General features: G+C 48.2%; 1 protein-coding gene across 4 annotated transcripts in view; it reads left to right on the top strand.

Annotated features, from left to right (window-relative positions):
• Nucleotides 1-878: 878 nt before the first annotated feature.
• The window catches only part of SMARCA4 (SWI/SNF related, matrix associated, actin dependent regulator of chromatin, subfamily a, member 4), an 89,133-nt gene continuing 71,802 nt past the window's right edge, over nt 879-18,209 (top strand). Inside the window, exon 1 of one of the 4 annotated variants that reach the window (XM_034997901.1) lies at nt 879-1,043. The gene's annotated coding sequence lies outside the window, so the exon portion shown is untranslated. Of the gene's footprint in view, nt 1,044-14,023; nt 14,149-18,209 lie in introns of those variants that run through there. The other 3 variants (XM_034997902.1, XM_034997903.1, XM_034997905.1) reach the window with 3 other exon arrangements.

The raw sequence follows: 18,209 nt of genomic DNA, 5'->3' as shown, positions 1-18,209 counted from the left end.
TCATACTTAGAACAAGAATCTGTCCCTCGCTGCTTTCACCTTTTGACTCAAACATCTTCCCAATGATGCCTTCTCTGGCTGCCCCATTTAAAATTCCCGCGACTGTCCATGTTTCCATCTCAACACAATATATTTTACTTCTTTCTTTTGCCTCTTGCTTGCCTTCCCAGCAGAACTCCACAACGGTTGACATGGTTGTTTCGTCTGTGCGGTGCCACGGCACTTGCGTCTGCGGCTCAGCAGCAGGTCAAAAAAAATTTGCCAAACTAATAGTACTGGGTAAGTACTAAAGAAAAGGCGGCCACGATCGAGGCCCACCTGGCCTTGCCCAAGAGACCCCGCCATCCCCCGACCAGAAATAAATAAAAGCAGCTCCCAGACCCGCCCTTGGTCCAGGGGCCGCCTAGTCTCAGCCCCAGTCCAGCCTGCTCGCCTCCCGCCCTTACGCACGGCCTCGGGTCTTCACTTTCGAGTCTCAAGGACCCTCGGCCACCCCTTCCCCGCAGACCCCGCCGCCATTCCATCCCATCCCCCAACCTCCCGTAGCAGCCGCGAGAAGCACCACCGCGACCGCCGCAGTGGCGCCCGCTCTGCGCATGCTCGGCAGCGTGGGGACGCAGCGTGAGGACGAAGACCCCGGTGCGCATGAGCAAGACCTTCCCGGACTGAGTGGGGTGGTACATCAGGAGAGCCAGCTCCCTCTCGTCCCGCCCACCTCCCCGAGGCCCCGAGCGGACGCGCACGCGCACTGGGAGCGGAAGGGCGGACGGGCGCGCGCACGAGGCCGGCCGGGCGGCGGAAGCGGGACAAGCCGACTGCGGGGGGGAAGGGGAGTTGGCGGGTGCGCGCGCAGCGGGTGCGCGGGCGGCGTGGGGGGGCGGCCGAGACGGGCGGGCGCGCGCGCGAGACTTACCCTCACTCGGCGGCGGCGGCGGCGGCGGCTTCTTTGTTTCGTGAGGAGAGGCGAGACGCCCACTCTGCCCCCGGCCCCGCGCGGAGGGGCGGGGGCGGCGCCGGGAAGGCGACGGCGCCGGCGGCTCTCGGTAAGGAACGCGGGCCGCGGGGGGAGCGCGGCGCGGGGCTTGGGAGGACGGTTTGAATGGAGCCGGGGCGCCGAGGGGGGAGGGGGCCGCCGGCGCCCAGAGCGGGGCTGGGGTACGGCGGCGCCCGAGGGTCAAGAAGCCTGGCCGGCACCGCGCGCGCGGGGAAGGCCACAGTGTAGCGAGGCCGCGGCGGCTACAGCATCCGCGGGCCGTGGGGTGGGGGCCCGGGCCGCGTGGAGGCCGCGCGCGCGCTCCCGCCGGGGTCGCCGGACAAAGCTCTCCGCCTGCTCGGCGGGCCGGAGTCCCGGCCCCGGGTCGCTGTGCCCGTCGCGGCAGCAACAATAGCAAGGCGTCGGGGCTTTTCAGGCTGCGTTGTAACGGGTCCGACCCGAATGTTGTCTTTTTGGGGAGGCTGCGGTCGGGGCTCAGTAGGAAAAACCCCAGATGAGTTCACTGTCGCCTGGAAACGAGAATTGGCAGTCCCTTTGGGTTAACCGACCTAAAATTTTATTTTAAAAAATCACGTATTCTAGATTTTCAAAGAAAAGTAAGTAACTCCCCAGTTCCTTGCAAGTGGTGACTTCAAAATGTTTGCCCTGAAGTGGGGAGTCTAGAACAAGTGGGGGAGAGCGGGTAGAACTGTTTGCTGTTGAAACCATTGTTTTTGTTTTGCATCCTTTCGCCTCCAGTTGATTTTCCAGATGAAGGCTTTTATTTAAAACGTGGGCCTTTCGGAGAGTGTTTGTTGTGGTCTCGAAGACACCCGTCTTGATTCCCCCTTCCCCCAGTGAATCCTTGGGGAAACTAGGGAATAAGTGCAAGAGCCACTTCCTAGGAATTTGAAACAAGTTTTCAGTTTGAATTGCCAGACCGGAATGGAGTTTGATTCCCTGGGCTGTCTGTCACCTAGCTGTGTGACCTTAGATAAATAGCTTAATCTCTCTGAACTTCTTCGTTTCCTCGTTTGTGAAATGGGAATAATGCCACAAGTGGAGTTGGTAAAACCTGTAAAATGGTTCCTGGGAAGTGGAAAGTACCATTGTTACCGGCAGGCCCAATCTCCCCAAATATTTGTTGAGTCCCTACTGGGTGTTAGATGGTTGGTGGTTGGATGCTCCGAGGAGCCTCTCTAGTCTTGTAGGGGAACAGATGGTAAATGTGGGAACAACTCCCTGTGGCCTATCGTGTAATCCTCATTACCCTTCCTGTGAGAGGAACACCGTGGATGCACAGGGGAGCAATGGGAGCCAGAGATCAGGGAGTTGTATGGAAGAGGGGACCTTTTCTCAGACTCAGGGAGGATGTCCAGGCTTGCATGTGACCACCTGGACCAGTCATTGCTCCCCACTGCTACACTCGCATATCACCTTGATCCTTTCCTGTGTAGCAGTTACCCCAGTTGTAATTACTCGTCCATTCTTCTCTGAGGGCCATCAGAGCAGGGGTCATGTCTGCTTGGTCTCCTGGAGTGTACCCTGGGTCTGGCCCATAGTAAGTCTTTAGGGAACATTTGTGGAATGAATGAGGAGACTCCTTGGGGGGATGGAGCAAGTATATGGGTGAAATGCTTGGCACAGGACTGGGCTTGAGTTGTAAGCAGTAAGTGTTAGTTGCTCTTGTTGGTTTTTTAACTTTCCAGGCCATTGTCCCCTGGGAATGAGGGTGTGGGGTGGTGGTTGGTATGTGTGGTGGTGAGGACTGCTAATTCTAGAATCAGATCTCCTGAATTCACACCCAGCCTTCTAAATCCTAGCTTGACCTCGAGCAAGCATTTACCAGTAGGTCCCCCCAACTTGTGAAACAGGTATGACAGCGGGGCTACCTCACTTGTTGTAAGGGTTGAAAATAACATGGGAAGCTGTTTAACACACTGTAGTGCCCGGCTTAGAGTACGCACTCAATTTATTGGAGTTAATGTTCTTTATACGTATGTATGTATATTTATGTAAGTCAATTATTTAAAGAGTGAAAAACATAATTTGGAGTCATCCTGTATCTCAGGAAGCTCAGGTTTGATGTGCTGGTTATATATATGTTCTAATTTAAAATCAATTCACATATAATTATGACAATAATAAATGCTCCTCCATGTGCCATGTACCTTTGTCATTCCTTTTGGACCCTCAAAACACTGGAGTTAGCCCTAGACCAGCCACTTGTCTTAGCTGTTTGTGGGATGTGGGAGGGATTAGGTGTATTGGGTGAGAACAACATTCTGCCAGTGAAGAAGCTGACATTTAGGGATATTTCTTCACCAACGGCTCTATTCAACCTTCTGGGTTCAAATTCTGGCTTTACCACTTTCCCTCTTGATGCCTTAGAGAAATGGAGGTGACAGTTCCTAGCATTTAGCGAATCCTCAGATGTGTCAACCAATTTTGGCTTCAGTCATTTAGGCTGCCATGGAACAGAGGGACCCATTCACACATGAATGGCGCCCCCAGCGTTGTGCAAGAAAAGGCCCAACCTCACATTACCCATTCGAACAGGTGGGCATTGAGAGCCTACCAGGAGCCAGGCCCTGATGGGGGCTGGGGATTCAGCCGGGAACAGGCAGACAGGGCCCCTGTTCTCATTTGATCATATCCCTCTCCTTAGTTGCAAAGGAGGATAGTAATGGTACTCAACTATGAGGATTGTTGCAAGGTCTAAACAACAATGACAACTGTAAAGTGCTTAGAACGGCGCCTGGCACACAGTGCTGAACAGTTGGTAGCTAGTGTCATTTATTAGGATTCCTACAACATCCTGGCAGGTTGAAATACAGAATATATTTTTGCCTTGCTGTAATAGTTCTGTATGTTTTCAAAGTAGTAGCAAAGGAATCAATTCTTCTATTTTGTTTTTAACAATTTAGAAATTGTAAGCTTGCACTTTCACCATAATGCACTGGAAAGAAGGAAATGTGTTTGGTGGCATGGGTTTTGGAAAATATCAAATGTTTGTTTCCCATCTCACATATTTCCTTGTAACTTGTAACATTGATTGGAACAGAGAGAATTGGAATTTTAAAAAAATTACGGGCGCCTGAGTGGCTCAGTCGGTTATGTGTCTGGCTCTTGGTTTCAGCTCCGGTCATGATCTCAGGGTTGTAAGATTGAGCATGGGGCTTTTCGCTCAGCAAGGAGTCTGCCTGAGATTCTCTCTCTCTCTCTCTGTCTCTCTCCCTCTCCCTCTGCCCCCCCCAAACAAACAAGTAAAACCTTTAAAAATAAATAAAAAATTAAAGGCATGTGCAAAACCTATAAAAGGGAAGTAACAGCTGCTGGAATATTGGGGGAAAATGTCTGAGGGGGAACACATCAGAATCGAGTCTGAGGCTAAATGGAGCTGCCATTGCTGTCAACCTTAAGGAGATCATCCCTAAGAAGTATAAGGCTCGGGCGCCTGGGTGGCTCAGTTGGTTAAGCGACTGCCTTCGGCTCAGGTCATGATCCTGGAGTCCCAGGATCGAGTCCCGCATCGGGCTCCCTGCTCGGCAGGGAGCCTGCTTCTCCCTCTGACCCTCCTCCCTCTCATGCTGTCTCTCATTCTCGCTCTCAAATAAATAAAATCTTTAAAAAAAAAAAAAAAAGAAGTATAAGGCTCAGGGGCACCTTGGGTGGCTCAGTCGTTAAATGTCTGCCTTCGGTTCAGGTCATGATCCCAGGGTCCTGGGATTGAGCCCTGCATCAGGCTCCCTGCTCCGCGGGAAGCCTGTTTCTCCCTCTTCCACTCCCCCTGCTTGTGATCCCTCTCTCGCGCTCTCTCTGTCAAATAAATAAATAAAATCTTAAAAAAAAAAAAAGTATAAGGTTCATTAATATGATTGGAGTTTTCTGTTAACTGCATGCTGATCATACTAATTTTTCAGGACATGGATTTGATGGGCATGAGAAATTTGGCCACGAATCATCTTCATGTAAGGGAAAGGCCCTTGAGGGTAGTGCCAGATGTAGCTGGGTTTGCTGGGCAGTTGGATTTCATAGGGGCAGAGAGAACGGAAGGGATGCATTGATTTCCCTCTCAATTCCCTTAGAGAAGGGGCTTTCTTTAGAAAACAGGTAACTTAGCAGGGCATAAACCAGCCCAGGCCTCTTCCAAGCCTTTGGGACTAGACTGGTACTCCAGGGTTTCCCTTTGGGACTGTTACTTTGTTATAAAGGAGGCATGTCTTTATTTGTGCATGTGGATACTTATTACGGGGAATAGTCTGGGTTTTGCTCAATGTGAAGTTCACCAGCCCAGTGTGAGATGAAAGGAGGATGGACCCTGTATTTAGTAGCGGTGGGCTTTAAAATGGCTCCTTGGGATGGTTTAAGTTCTCTTTTCGCTGGTAAGTCATGCCCCACTGGCTCAGGAAGCAGGTGGCTGCGTGGCAGTTGCTGCCTCACCTGTTACAGAGGGGACGGGGTTTGATGTGGGTCATCCTGACTTGCACCAAAAGTCCCACTAAAGTAGAATGGTGGATGGGCTCTTCTTAATGGTGACACTGAAGCCCAGGGGTCCACTTGTTGTGCCCTGGGAGCTGCATCTGGGCCTGATGACTGCCAGTCGTGTCTTTGATCACAGCCTAGTCTGCTGTTGTGCTGAACACCCATGCCTGCCTCCCGGGAACACACCCTGGATACCCCTGCCTGTCAGAGTGCTTCTCTTTGCCTGCACTTTGCACCCTTTCAGGCTGTCGTCTGCCTTTTGATCCTCAGCCTAAATCAGTTACTCAAGCCTGGAGTCAGACAGACTTGAGGGAGGACTCTACTTCCTGTGTGATGTTAGACCAATAACTTAACCTCCCTGAGCAGAAAACTCCTGTTCCCTCCTGTTCCTCCCTCCAACCCCCTCTTACCCCACAGTCTCCCCAGTTGGCACCTCCAGTCACCGATACTGAACCAAGGGAGGCAAGTTGGAGCTGAAATCCAGCCTGGCTGGCTTTGCCAAATCTGGCTCCAAGGCTGGTCAGCCCCAAGGAAGGGACACCTTTTATATTTCAAAGGGCATTTGCTGGTTGAAGCCCTGGTGGTTACCTTGGTCATCATTGACTCCTTTCATTCTTTTAACCTTACATCTATTCATCAGCATGTCCAGAGAAATCTTCTAAAACCATCATCAGACCATGTCACCGCCCTGCCCAGAACATTCCAGCGGTTTCCCCTTGCACCTACAGTAGACTTCTACCTCCTCACTGCTTGCCCTCAAGGCCTGTGATCTGCCCTCCCCACCCATCTCTGACTTCATCTGCTGCTACATCCCCCTTTCCTGCTCTAATCTAGCACAATCCCACACCAGGGCCTTTGTACTTGCTGGTCCCTCTGTCCATCAATAGCCACTGGCTCCCATTCCACTTCAGGTCTCTGCTTAGATTTATCCCCTCCCTAAGACCATCCCTGGTCACCATGATTGAAAGAGTAATTCCTGTCAGCTTGTTAACCCTGCTTGTTTTTTTTTTTTTTAAAGATTTTATTTATTTATTTGACAGAGAGACATAGCGAGAGAGGGAACACAAGCAGGGGGAGTGGGAGAGGGAGAAGCAGGTTTCCCGCAGAGCAGGGAGCCCGATGCGGGGCTCCATCCCAGGACCCTGGAATCATGACCTGAGCTGAAGGCAGACACTTAACAACTGAGCCACCCAGGCGCCCCCCTGCTTATTTTTTCATAGTACAAGTTCATGGCATCTCTCCCCCCCTCTGCCCCCCATCCGAGGAACATCATGTCATATTTATTTGTGTGCTTGCCTCTGTCACTCAGTTGTCAGTTCCATGAGGCAGGGATTTTGTTGGCTGCTGGATTCCCAATACCTGGTACCCTGCTCAGCACAGAGTTGGTTCTCAGTCAGTATTTGAGGTGGCTGGGAGGGCCTGTCACAAGTGAAACTGGGTGGGTGTAGGCACCATGCCTCCCTGGCAGTTCTTGCATTTTGTGCGCCCCTGTTGTGGGGGACTTCTCTCCCACCCTGTCCACAGGTTATGTGTTGTTCTCAGCGTTGAATATATAGCAGGTACCTCAACAGACCCCGCAGTAGTAGACCACGACATCCATCCAGTGGGGCTTGACCAGCCTCAGAAAGAAGAAGAGAGTCTACCTGTGTTAAATGGGGAGCACAGTCAGGATAGATTTGTAAAGCTGGTTGGATTTACTTGATGTGTCTTTGCTGGGTCATGTCATGACTCCAGGTCATGTTCAGAAGAGTTTGGAAAACGCCCATCTAGTGGATAGATGGGATAGTGTTTGAATTCTCTCAGTGGAGACCCTGCATCTCCCTGCTGGATTAGAGCATGAACTCCCCAAGGGCAGAGAACCGGCTTCTCGTCATGTGTTCACATCTTCTGGTGTGTTGTAGATAAGGAGGTCCTCTTCAGTGGTTTTCAAGTGAATGAATTTTTTTTTTTTTTTAAAGGGCAGGATGTGTGGATTCCAATGAATAAAATGATACATAATTCCCAGTACTAAAAATAATACAGTAGACCCCCTTATCTGTGGGGGATTTATTCCAACACCCCCAGTGGATGCCTGAAACCATGAATAGTACTGAACCCTGTCTATACTGTTTTTTCTATAGATACATACCTGGAGTAAAATTTTTTTTTTTATTATTTTATTTTATTCTTATGTTAATCCCCATACATTACATCATTAGTTTGGAGTAAAATTTAATTTATAAATGAGGCACAGTAAGATTAACAATGTGAACATTAATAATAGGAAACCTCATTTAAATGGTATCGGGAGGACAGAAGGAGGAGCCCTCAAACCCTACCACTCGTCATCAATTGCAGACCCACCAGGAAAAGACCTACCTAACAAGTCACCTTGCAGGTCATAGTACTTTACTACCCCAGCTGAGGGAAAGGTTTTTCTTCTGCCCCAGCAACAGCCCAGCCAATGAGACTGTCATAACTCAGCCAGTGAAACGCTACTGCATTTCAGACTCCCTGTTTACTCCAGTGGACTTCTTATTTATAACAGCCCTCCTGACTTTTCCCTTTTCCTTCCGTAAAAGAGCATTCTTTGTTCTCTGGACTTACTTGCCTTTGGTTTTGCCATAGTTGCTTGTCCCAGATTGTAGTTCTCTGTTACTCCCGAATGAATGCATTTTTACAGGTGAATTAACTGACTTTTTTTTTTTTTTTTGGAAGATTTTATTTATTTGAGAGAGGAAGAGCCCGTGCACACGTGGGCACACAGGAGCCAGGGGAGGGGTAGAGGGAGGGGGAGAGGGAGAAGCCGATACCCTGCTCAGGACCCTGAGATCATGACCTGAGCCGAAGGCAGATGCTTAACTGATTGAGCCACCCAGGCACCCCTGACAGTTTTATTTTTAAGGTTAACAGCAACTAATAATAAAATGGAACAATTATGACAGTAATAGTGTAATAAAAGTTGCATGGGTGTTCTCTTTCTCTCTGAGAGCACCTTATTGTACTGTACTTGCTTGCCCTTCTTGTGATGATGTGAGATGGTAAAATGCTAGTGAGATGAGATGAAGTGAGTGAGGTGGGCGTTGTGACGTAGTGTTAAGCTACCATTGATTTTCTGGCGAAACTCAGCAGGAGGATCATCTGCCCACGGACCAGGGCTGACTATGGGTAACTGAAACTGGAAAGCGAAACCTGCATGGGAAAGGGGGGCGGGAGGAACTACTGTACTTGGTAACGGACAGACTCAGTGCGTCCACCCGATAAGACATTGTAATTAATTATCGTGACATGTTTTTTTTGTTTCTGAGGTGTATTCCTTTTTAAATGTAGGGCAAGGGGGCGCCTGGGTGGCTCAGTCGTTAAGCGTCTGCCTTCGGCTAGGGTCATGATCCCAGGGTCCTGGGATCGAGCCCCGCATTGGGCTCCCTGCTCTGCGGGAAGCCTGCTTCTCCCTCTCCCACTCCTCCTGCTTGTGTTCCCTCTCTTGCTGTGTCTCTCTCTGTCAAATAAATAAAATCTTAAAAAAAAAAAAAATGTAGGGCAAGGTTTTACTACTTAATTATTTTGCAAGGAAAATGCTCAGCAGCCAGCATGGAACAGCTAGTGTTGGGGAAGCACTGTGTCAGGAATAAGCTATTTCCACGTGTTCCCTAAGACAGCAGATGCCTCATCCCACACATCCTTTCAGGTTCACAGACCAGTGTGCCACGTCTGGTCAGGTAGGAACAGTTTTCCTAGTAGAGTACTGGGGGGAAACCTCGTTTTGTAGTTTTAATGTAACAAATAAGACTGGTTGTGCTGAAGGCATCCTGCCCGGCCACTTTGGTCCGTCCGAGTACCCTGCCAAGTACCCTGCCGTGGCTGGACCTGTGTCTGTTGATGAAACTTGTAAGGGAACAGATTTCTCCATGCCCAAAAAGTGAAGTCGCAGCTCTCCTGGGGCCAAATTTAAGTATAATGCTGGTTTTCAGGCAAGATGGGGGAAAACAAACAAACAAACCAACAACCCATAATCTCAGCAAGCAGATTTTCAAGGGTCCCAATTTCCTGCTAGCAGTCTGTCCTGCTTCAGTGGCTGACCACCACTGTTCTTTTTATTTTAACTTTATTTCATTTTTTCGATTTTAATTCTGGTATAGTTGACATACAGTGTTATATTAGGTTCAGGTGTCCACTATAGTGATTTAACAGTTCTCTTACCTCAGTGCTCATCATGGTAAGTGTAGTCTTTAAATCCCCATCACCTATTGCCCCCCATCCCCCCACCAGTTTGTTGTCTACAGTTAATGAGTCTGTTTTTTGGTTTGTCCCTTTTTTTCCTTTGTTCATTTGTTTTGTTTCTTAAATTCTCTTTTTTCCCCCTTTGCTCATTTGTTTTGTTTCTGAAATTCCACATTATGAGTGAGATCATATGGTTTTTGTCTTTCTCTGACTGACTTATTTCACCTAGCATAATACTCTAGATCCATCCATCTTGTTGTGACCACTGTTCTTTTTTACAAGAGAAAAGCAAAGGGTGGTATGAAAGAAGAAACTAGACGTACTCCTCAAGCAGTCTGGTTCCGCATTTGAATGTCAATAGATGTTTCTATTTTAAATGATAATTTTAATGAAGTTGAAAGTAGAAAATAATGCAATCGTCACATCCTTTCATCTTTTTTATTTCCATAAATGTACTTCCTGGACATCTTCTCTGGGTATTTATTTCCCAGGTATTTTTCTGATCTAGATTGGTTGGTTGGTTTTGGCGTTTCTTGTTTTTGTTTTTTAATATGATTACAAAAGTAATAGAAGGTTACTGTAAAAAAATAAACACACACAAAAAACATCAGAGCTCCGTGATGTGGAAAGTGTCAGTTCCCTTCATACACCTCCTGAGAGAGCTCCTGGCCTCCGCCAGCCACGGTTCGGCAAGTTTTCTTTGGGCTGGCTTCTGTGTTCAAATGAACTTGTATCTGTTCTTATTCTTAGCAAAGTGGGGCTCGGGCCAAGCACACTTTACATTGATGCTCCCTTCTTTCCTCTGCTTCATCTTGGACCTTCCTCCATATCCGTGTGCATGAAGCTGCCTCATGGGGCATGGATTGTGTGGGGGTTCTGATTGTTGAGCAACTGGGGTGCTTCTCGGAGAAATCAAGGTGATATGGCCATGTCACCTCCAAACCCATTGGCCCTGGGAACCTGTTTTCATCTTGCAGCTTACTGAATGTCTTAGCTGTCAGGTTTTTGATTCTTACCCCAGAGTAGTTTTACTTCCCATCACATTCCTTTGGGCTGCTTACCTGGATTCCCAGGCCCCATTCCTTCCTCGTGGAGCCCCCAGACACACCCGACCCACAGGCCACACACTTCTCGATGAGGCTCCCACATACATGTGCTAGTGGTTTCACTGTTTTGTCCCTCTGTCCCCTTGTCCTTCACTTTTCTCATCTGCTTAGGTGTGGCTGTCTGGCTTGAGATGGATTTCAGTTTTGTGTTTACTTACCTTCTTTTTCCCAGCCCAGACACCAAGTGACTTGTCATAGAGGGACTTGTTGGGAGTCTGGTCTGAACGGTGGAAGCCCCCTTGAAGCCCCCAAGACGATAGGATGACCTTAGGGACCCAAGGAATTTGCTGAAAATGCCAAATCCTTAGTTTACTGTGTAGGAAAGGTAGAGGTGTTTGGTGATGAGTGAAGAAGGGGTTGGGAAAAGCGCTGTTCTTTGCCCTCAGATCCCCCCTCACTTCTGAAATTTCTGGCCAAGCTTGTCAGACCCTCCTGAGTAGGCAACTTGCTGGAGCACAGTAGTGCCCTGTTCCATACCCTCCCCAGATCTCAAGAGGGGCAAGCCCACCCCTGCCCTTGAAGAAGGGCTGACTGGCAAAAAGGATCTTGATGATGGATAAGAGCACCACGGTGGGATCCTAGAGGGCAAAGGATAATTTGTAGCTGCTCAGATCTGCCCACTGATTGCAGGGCGGATCTCATCACTTAGGACAGCTGGTCTTTGTTTGCATTGGGCCCCTGTGGCCTTCAGGCAACCTCTGTCCTCCTCCAGTTCGGCAAAGCTGCCTTGTGCAGCCTTTACTTCCGGAGTTTGTTCCTTTGGGACAGGAGCATCACTTAAGGTTTGCCCTGGGGGGGGAGGCTTAGTTAGGAAGCAAATTCTCCAGCCTGGTTACTTACTACGTGCCTCAGTTTACTCATTTCTTTAAGAGAAGAGGAGGATGGAAGGACTTAATCTGCATGTTGCTTCTGGGTCAGTAGTGACAAGCAGGAAGCAACTGCACAGTAAATGTGGGGTCCTTTGGCTTCGCCAGCAGGGTGGGATTGCTTCCTGCCTGTACATGCCTGCCTGCCTTAGCTCAGGGATGCTGGCTGTGACGCCTGAGGGAGGGATTGGTCTCATGTCCAGCCTACAGAGGAGGAAACAGGCTGAAGAAGGTTGTCACTCATCTAGTATCATGCAGTTGGCAAGTAGAAGAGTCCAAACTCAGAGTCCAGACTGCACTTCAGTGAGTGGCACGGTGGCCTTGGCCCTTGTGACTCTAGCAACTTCACTGAGATGCTGGGTGGCCTGTGAGCCTCAGGGACCCCTCTGTCAGCAGGGCCCATGACGGTTCCTCTGGGAGGTGTGGTGGTATGGGCTCAGTCAGTAGATCTCAGTCCTTACCACCAAATGGGCTCACAAACCTGCTTCCCCTCTGGCTGGATCATCTTTCCTGTTACTTCTTTGTGACTGATAATATCCTCAGCAGTTGTAAATCATGAGGAGGCTGGAGCAAGTCACAATCTTTCTGGATTTTAAAATACCCTTTCTGGGACGCCTGGGTGGCTCAGTTGGTCAAGCATATGCCTTTGGCTCGGGTCATGATCCCAGGGTCCTGGGATCAAGTCCTGTGTCAGGCTCCCTGCTCAGCGGGGAGTCTGCTTCTCCTTCTGCCTCTGCCCCTCCCCACTGCTCATGCTCTGTCTCTGTCTCTCTCTCAAATAAATAAATAAAATCTTAAAAAAAAAAATCCCTTTTCTTCTCCATCTCCATGACCTTGAGATTGTAAAGGAAAACTGGTTTCCTCTGCTCATAGCACTCTGACAGCAAATGTGTGGGTTTTCCACACGGAGCAAGTTTCTGCAGATACCAGCTGGGTGTCCTACACTTCAGTTCTGACACTAATTGCCTAGAGTTAGTGCAGACCCCAGAGGGTAAGGGCTCAGTCCCACAAGACTGCTCCCCACTTCAGATGCCAATCACAAGTAGTGGGCCCCCAGGTTACCTACATTTCTGTCTAACTTGGTTACAAATAGGGTTCTCATGAACCCCTCCTCAGGTTTGATTATTTGATATCACAGCTCCTAAAACTCAAGGAGACGCATATATTTACACATTTATGATAAAGGATATTATAAAGGATACAGATGAACAGCCATATGAAGAGGTAAATAAAGTTAGGTCTAGAAGGATCCTGTGCCCAGGAGCTTTTGTCCCCATGGAGTTGGAGTGTACTACCCTCCTAGCATTGGATGTGTTCACCAACCCAGAAACTCTCCTAGCCTCTTAGTTGAGAATTTTTATGGATGCTTCATCTTGTAGCTCTGATTGATTATTTACTTTTCAATCCCTCTTCCCTCCTTGGAGGATGGGGCTAAAAGTTCTAAGCTTCTACCATGAGTTACTTCATTAGAACAAAAGACACCCCTACCACTTAGGAAATTCCAGGGGTTTTAGTAAAAAAACTGAAGGCAGAGACCAAATACATATTTCTTATTATCTCAAGTAGACAATTTTTTTTTTCCCCAAGATTTGATTGGCGGGGGAGAGATCAAGCACGCATGAGCGGGGGGAGAGGGAGAGGGAGAAGCAAACCCCCTGCTGAACAGGCTCAATCCCAGGTCCCGAGATCATGACCTGAGCCGAAGGCAGATGCTTAACCGACTGAGCCACCCAGGCGCCCTGGTAGACAAAATTTTCTTAAACAGGACTCTAAAACCATTAACCATGTAAGAACAAACTTGATAAATCAGACGCCGTTAAAATAAGAACTTCTCTGCATTACAAGACACCATTAGGAGAATGCAAAGGTGAGCCCCAGACTGGGAGAGGAACCACATATCCCCAAGTAAAACACTAGTGAAAACAGGGCCTTTGCAGAAGTGGGTATCTCAGTGGCCAGCATACAGGAAGGTGCGTAACACCATTAGTCGCGGAAATACAAATTAAAATGGTAGTAAGATATGATTATACTCTCACTGGAACGGTTACAAGTTGGACTGACAGCACCAAGTGTCAGTGTCAATGTAGAGGAACTAGAATGCTCTCTCTGCTGTGGGGATGGAGGTTATGTGGGATTGTAATCCTAATTTGGAAAGCTTGTGATATTTACCAAAGCCTCCCTATGAGGAATGGTTCCACTCCTGGATACCCAAGGGAGATGGGTGCCTTCATCCCCCAAGTGACGTTGTCCATAGCAGCTTTACTCGCGCTGGCCAAAACCCGGTAGCGAAGAACAGACGCCACTGTCCCACCAACAGGGTGCCTCTCATGGAGGAGCAGAAGGATACTACTGTATGTTTCTTTTTTTTCAGATGCAGTTCAGTAACAAGTGAACCCACCAAAGAGTGAGAGTCAAAGCAGTGTTTCCCCCTGGGAGGGTGGTCCTCATGGGAAGGGCCAGCGGCGCCCTGCAGGAGTGTTGTTCATCCAGCTGTACCCCTACAATCAGGGCACTTGAGGTAGGCTAAAACCCAGTACAAGTAAATAAAACGCTCCCTCTTCATACCACACTGAGGACCAGAGCACTGCTTCTGGTTCCATCTCCCTGTGTCATCCATCCGTTATCGTCCCCTGTCCCCCCCTGCCCACCACGCTGCTGCGGGTCTGCCAGCGTGTCTGTCTTCGTGCATGTACCAGCACCCCAATGGGGCACCTCAGTGTGTGGCAGAGCCCGGCCCACTGTGCTGTTCAGGGTGGTTTTGCCCTGTGCCCTGTTTGGGTCCCTTTACCGTCACATGTGTCTGAGCTTTCGGTCCAGAAATGAGTTTGCTCCCAGTGGCTCCGGGAACTTACCTGCTTCCTCGCAACCTGACACTGCAGACGTGACAGCTTCCAAAGCACATGCCCTTTTTTTTTTTTTAAAGATGTTATTTATTTATTTGACAGAGAGAGACACAGCGAGAGAGGGAATACAAGCAGGGGGAGTGGGAGAGGGAGAAGCAGGCTTCCTGCTGAGCAGGGAGCCCGACGCAGGGCTCGATCCCATGTCCCTGGGATCATGACCCGAGCCAGAGGCAGACGCTTAACGACTGAGCCACCCAGGCGCCCCAGCACATGCCCTTTTTAAAAGCCTCTTGTGAAACCCATGCTTCTCAAAGGTAGATATTGCCATATTTTGGCACAAGAATATTTTTTTTAACTCAGTTAATTAACATATAGTGTATTATTAGGTTCAAGGTTGAGTTTAGCAATTCATCAGTTGCATACAACACCCAGTGCTCATCATATCACGTGCCTTCCTTAATGCCCTGATGGTTACCCCATCCTTCCACCCTCCTCCCTTCCAGCAACCCTCAGTTTGTTTCCCATGATCAAGAATCTCTTATGGTTTGTTTCCCTCTCTGATTTCGTCTTGTTTTACTTTTCCCTCCCTTCCCCTGTGCTCCTCTGTTTTGTTTCTTAAATTCCACAAATGAGTGAAATCATATGATAATTGTCTTTCTCTGATTGTTATTTTGCTTAGCATAATACCCTCTAGTTGCAGCCACATCATTGCAAATGGCAAGATTTCATTTTTTTGATGGCTGAGTAATATTCTATGGTGTATATATACCACATCTTCATCCATTCATCTGTCGATGGACGTCTGAGCTCTTTCCATAGTTCGGCTATTGTGGACATTGCTGCTATAAACACTGGGGTGCAGGTGCCCCTTTGGATCACTACATTTGTATCTTTGGGGTAAATACCTAGTAGTGCAATTGCTGGGTCATAGGGTAGCTCTGTTTGGCACAAAAGTATTTTTTGATACCCTCTAGCAACTTCGGTGAGCTCCATGTGTCATTGATGAAGTTAGTGCTGCTGTGAGTGGAGGTAATAAATTTCTAGAGGTACCATGCATATTTTTTTAAAGATTTTATTTATTCATTTGAGAGAGAAAGAGATAGCAACAGAGAGAATGAGTGGGAGGAGGGAGAGAAGCAGGCTCCCTGCTTAGCAGGGATGTGGGGCTCAATCCCAGGACCTTGGGATCATGACCTGAACCCCAAAGGCAGATGCTTAACTGACTGAGCCACCCAGGCACCCTGGTACCACGCAGTTTGATAGGCAGGTCTGACACTAAGTATAAACTGCCTTTAGAAGAGCCATCATTCCAAAGACACTTCCCAGTTCTTGCTCTTTGGCATGTCTGCCTTTAGATAAGGAGAAGATGTTCCCCAGATGATGTGGATTTTATTTTGCCGTCAGTTTCAGTTGGCAGGTGAGAAAGCACCCATGAGCTCCCGGATGCCACAAGATTCCTTGAGTATTTTCAGGACCGTTTTCCCTCTTCCCACCTCACTGCAGTCTCTCTGGGCCTCTGTGAGAGGGTCTGTGGACATGAAGAGCCCGGAGGGGCGCCCTGAGGAAACATCTTCCTTGACCCAGCCATGGCTATATTTACGTCACTCGGCTCTCCACCTGTGACGTATGACTACAGGTGCATCTTGCCCTAGACAAACGCTGGGCCAGAGGTTTCAGACTTCAGAATCCGCATTTTAGAAAAGGAGATTGGGACACAGATCACTCACATGCCAGAGACTGGAGTGGCATCTGGAGGTAACGGGATCCTTTTCTGTCTGTAGCAGGTGTGACCGTTCACGTGTATCTGAATCAGGTCCGATTTGTTTCTAAATGGATTTGTCTCAAAGTTATTTTTTACAAGTTTGATTCTACCACCCGCCCCAGGCTTACTGGGTTTTGGATTTGTGGGGAAGAGATGGTGAACAGACACCAGTCCTCTAGCACTCTTTTTTTTTTTTTTTTGTCGTTTGATTTTTTTTTTATTCTTATGTTAATCCCCATACATTACATCATTAGTTTTAGATGAAGTGTTCCATGATTCATTGTTTGTGCATAACACCCAGTGCTCCATGCAGAATGTGCCCTCCTCAATACCCACCACCAGGCTAACCCATCCTCCCACCCCCCTCCCCTCTAGAACCCTCAGTTTGTTTTTCAGAGTCCATCGTCTCTCATGGTTCGTTCCTCTAGCACTCTTGTGAGGTTTATTTAAGGTACAGCACTGAGGCTCCTTGCACTTTGGAGGAAATGCAGGAGGCCCAGAGGACGCAGAGCACTTTCTTGTGCAGTTGGGTCTGTTCTTAGGCTGGTGCACCGGTCACTGGTCCATGTCCTGCCAAGGTTTCTGGTGCTCTCTGCTCTATTACTTAGCCATGAAACCAGAAAAAAGAAGTTTGGGCTTTTGATCTATTATCCAGGAAAATACGCCCACCTTTCGAATTAAAACTTTTGTTCTAATTAAGAGAATTAAAAATGTTGTTACACTTAACAAAATTTATCCTTAGAACCAGAAGTGCCCAGTAAAGTTTAGGGACAGAGAGAGTCACTCCAAAAACCAAAAAAGACCACAGAAACAAAAACCACATTTGTGTCAACAATAGAGGGGCTTTGAAATAACTCAGTATGTGGCAGAACAAGGGAACACAGTGGAACCACTAGAGTCCACCTTTTGAAGACTACTACATGATAAAAATGGTCCTGGGTATAATTCGATGAAGAAAAGCTTGCCTAGAATGTGCTGAGTAATACTGTTGAGAGAGAGAAAGTGTGCGCGTGTGCGCGTGTGCACGTGTGCCTGTGTGTGGAACAGTCTAGAAGGGAGGCAGGGAGGTGTGATGGGGTCCCAGTAGCAACATGAGGGCAGCTCTCCACCCTGAGAGGGCCCACCCTGCACGGCTCAGCTCCATCCTTATGGCTCTGGTGGTGTCCCACGTCTCTGAGGAAACCCTCAGCCCCTTCTTTCCACTCCCCACCTCCCTCTGCCCTGCTGGGAAGGGGTCAGGAGGGCAGGGTTGCTTGTTACTCTCTCTGTGGCCAGCAAGCGCTTCACCTCTGTGTCTGGTGGGATGCTGGGTGACTTTAAGTTCCTCTGTTCTTTTTGTGTTTTCTGCGTTTCAGCACTGCAAATGTATTACTCTGTCTTCATGAAAGAAGTTATGAAATTGAAGAGTATTGTGTTTAAGGCCGTATATATATAACTACACAACAGAAAAAGGGTTACCTTAACATTGAATTCTTGAAAGGTGGCTTATGTCACATGGTTTATATAGAAAGGCTATATAAAATTTATCAGCTCACGGCCCTATGGTGATAAGTAAAATTTACCGATCATTACATTTTTTTGTAGCATATTTTTGGGTCTCGTAGAGGCCCTGGGTTATGGTTCTGGGTATCGGTTTTTAATTTTTGGCAACATTCATTTAACCTCAGACACGTGAATATCACTGTAGAACTGTTTGAGATAGCAGAGTGCCATTATTTGTGTAATACGTCTCTAAATGAACCTGCGTTTCAGACTTTTATTTATTTATTTATTTATTTATTTATTTATTTATTAAGACTTTATTTGAGAGAGAGAGTGAGAGAGAGAGCACAAGCAGGGAGAGTGGCAGGCAGAAGGAGAAGCAGGCTCCCCGCTGATCAGGGGGCCCGACATGGGACTCAATCCCAAGACCCTGGGATCATGACCCGAGCCGAAGGCAGACGCTTAACCGACTGAGCCAACCAGGTGCCCCCA

This window comes from Mirounga leonina, unplaced genomic scaffold (assembly GCF_011800145.1).
Source record: "Mirounga leonina isolate KUSES-001 unplaced genomic scaffold, KU_Mleo_1.0 Mir_94, whole genome shotgun sequence".
Taxonomy (NCBI): domain Eukaryota; kingdom Metazoa; phylum Chordata; class Mammalia; order Carnivora; family Phocidae; genus Mirounga; species Mirounga leonina.
The sequence above is the reverse complement of the archived record's forward strand: the minus strand, read 5'-3'. Positions and strand labels throughout refer to the sequence as shown.